Below are 3415 nucleotides of genomic sequence, written 5' to 3' on the forward strand. Positions count from 1 at the left end.
CGATTAACATGACTCTTCATGCTACCTGTCTCTTTTGATAGTTCATCCCAACACTTAACACGATAAGACTCTGTTAACAACTACGCCTTATGTCACGTCATATAGCTCAAGACTACTCCCAAGCTACACCGTGACCTTGTCGCGTCACCTGACATCCTGCTACGCCATTTCTACGTTAACTCTTAACTCATCATGAGTATGGTTCCTCACGTACTCTTGTCACATCGCGACATCTCATCACGTTCCTGCTACACCATTCCTACACTAACTCATCACCCATCACAAGCACGACCTCTGGTGTAACCATGTCACTTCGTGACATTCCCCAGTCATGCTTCCGCTGGGAGTTAGGGGAAGGGAAGAGGAAGTCGGTGGTGGTGCTTGGTGGGGTTGGAACTGGCGCACGACAACACTAGGGCCATTGGTGGCATTGAAGCCGTGCGAAACCCATTTTTATGGGTGTTGTGCATGTGTGTGAAGAAGAGGGAGATGGAGGTCCGTGGTGACTTCATTCAAGAATACACATTAATTTCTATGATTTCTATTCATATTTTAGCATTTTAGTCCAATAATAGAGTATTTAGAGTACACTTTCGCGCACTCATTACACCCCCCAACTTACTCATTGCTAGTCCCTAGCAATTTTAATACTAAAACAATGAAAAAGACCAAAGAAAATCACACATAAAGGCCACCAAGTCACACTTTCCAGATTCACAAGCAATCTTATGAATTCAATAACCCTATCACAAGCAATCTACCAATAGCAATCCACAGAGTGTGTGTGTTCCAAACTATATCCATCTAACCAGAAGCCCTGACACATGCAACATCAAGAACATCTCAAGCGAAATGTTCAACTCCATAACTCACGGGTATAAAAGTGTTTCGTGTGAGGGTTCTCTATATGGAGTTGACAATGGGTGTACACACTCATGGGGAATTAGGTAATTATGTACAAGCAACAAGCAAATATTGATCTTATAATAGGAACACTAACAAATGAGACTTCCACCACTATTTCTAAAAGCTTACTTAGGATGAGAACAATCAACACAAAAGGTTGTAACGTGGCTTAGGTTCGGTGCTATATGAAAAAAAAAATGATGTAAATGATTCAAAAACTTCCAAGTACATACAAAGGGAATCTTATTAAACCTCTCAATAAACCATATTTCTCACTTGATGTACTCTTCAACCTTTCAAATCATGAAATAATGCCTCTTTTCCTTCTTTTTTTTTGTTCTTTTTTTTTTTTATATAATTTGGTGAACAATTATGTCACCTTGATATTTTGCTATTTCTACCCAGATTTGGTATTTTTGCTTTTGAAACTCACTCACTTGAACACCTTATAACTCATGTTCTTCCCTTTTCTCTCTTTTTTTTTTGCAAAAATGAAGAATTCCACATTTAGTACACACTTAGAAGTAACAAAGGTAGGAAAAATCAGTGTATAGGTTATATTTCAATGTGAAGAGGTATGGATAATGTGGGCATATGAAAAGAAAAAGTTACATGTGTTTATTGGCTTAAAGTTGGCTACTATTGGTCTATGATGGAAAATGTTAGCTTGAAAGGCTCAACGTTGATCCTAAGTTGACCTTCGTCATATCCCAAGTATATCCACCATCTTACCATAAACCATGTAATGATATTCTCAAAATAAGTATCCAATTCAACATATCAATGAACGCTTATCACAATTTACTACATTTGTAAGCTCTCAATCCTCTTCAAAACTCACATGAATACTTGAGCAAAAGAGTTCTCTAGCTACATGTGTCAAACCACCATCTTACCACAAATCTTGGATGAGTGCATTAGGGATTCTGTGAATGCTTTAGCAAAAAATGATTATAGTGGGTTTGGTGAATTCACGAAGATGGCTATGAATGAGAATAAGTACACATGTGAAAATAATGTACGTGTGATGCAAAATTAAAAAAAAATTGACACATAAAAATATGCCACATAGTTCCAACAAGCATTTTAAATACTGAATTTGCACCACCACCCCCAACTTAAATGAAACATTGTCCTCAATGTTTAAGAATCAAATTTGAATCATGAGTAACTAAAAAATGGTAGAATACACCTGATGAGTGACATGGGTAGCTCGCTAAGCACCAAAGATGGTAACCTGAAATGACAAAATGAAACTAACCTGCAAACAAAAACAAAGAAAACAACAGCAAACAAAAAGGAACAGAAAAAAAATAAGAAAAAAAACAAACAGCCACACCAAAGAAATGAGTGAACACGAAGATCAACCCATTATAACTCTTCAAGATTACCTCTACCCTACACGCACAACCACACCATCATGCATCATGTTTCCAGCTAATACTCGCCAATTGGATTTTAAAACAGGGATGATACAGTTACTCCCTAATTTTCATGGCTTGGAAAATGAAAATCCATATGTGCATATTAGGGAGTTTGAGGAAATAGTTACGACTTTTCATAGTCAAAATGCAACTGATGACGTTGTGAGACTTAAGTTCTTTCATTTCTCTTTGAATGATAGAGCTAAGAGTTGGCTATACTCATTAAGACGGCGATCTATTGGGTCATCGAGTGAGATAACTTAGGTCTTCTTTAATAAATATTTTCCCCAACATAAGACCAACGCATTAAAAAAGGCAAATCTCCACCTTTGCACAAAAGGACAGTGAGACTTTGTATCAGTTTTGGGAGAGATTTAAGGAGTTGTTGAGTATATGTCCTCACCATGGGTATGATAATTGGTACTTAGTGATCTATTTTTATAAAGGACTTACACCTAGAGAGCGCCAATTTGTGGAGATGATGTGTAATGTTGAGTTTTTACATAAAGATCCTGATGAGGCCATAGAATACCTTAATGAGCTTGCTGAAAAAGCTCACACTTAGATTGGACCCAGTACTACTGAGGGCACAAATAGGTCACAACATGCAGGAAACCCAAATGATGGTGGAATTTACCATCTCAGGGAAGATGATAGCCTAAAGGATAAGGTTGAGATGCTCACTATGGAGCTAGATGTATTAAAGACTAAGGACTTAAAGCCAACACAAGTGACTAATTATGCAGAGTCTTTTGAACCATGTTTTGTGTGTGGCGGGGTAGATCACCTCGCCCAAGAGTGTCTCACATTTGCAGAGATGAGAACAATGTATGGGGAACAATGTAATGCCTTAGGTATGTACAATAAGCTTTTCACACCTTACTCTGATACCAATAATTCGAGGTGGCGCAATCACCCCAATTTTACTTGGAAGTCTAAAAACCAACAGCCTGCACAGCCCCTAGATCGTATCCTGCACCATATCATGCACCTTCATCTTCTAGGAGTCATTTAGAAGATACTTTGCATGCTTTTATTGAGGCACATGGTAAGACTAACCAAAAGTTTGAATCTTTGATTATGTA

General features: G+C 37.8%; 1 non-coding gene across 1 annotated transcript; it reads right to left on the bottom strand.

The window, feature by feature from the left end:
• Window positions 1-2632: 2632 nt before the first annotated feature.
• On the bottom strand, window positions 2633-2741 carry LOC118344120. The gene has a single exon (XR_004797885.1). It is a non-coding gene; the product is annotated as a small nucleolar RNA R71 (small nucleolar RNA).
• Window positions 2742-3415: the final 674 nt, after the last annotated feature.

Source organism: Juglans regia, chromosome 12 (assembly GCF_001411555.2).
Source record: "Juglans regia cultivar Chandler chromosome 12, Walnut 2.0, whole genome shotgun sequence".
Lineage (NCBI taxonomy): Eukaryota > Viridiplantae > Streptophyta > Magnoliopsida > Fagales > Juglandaceae > Juglans > Juglans regia.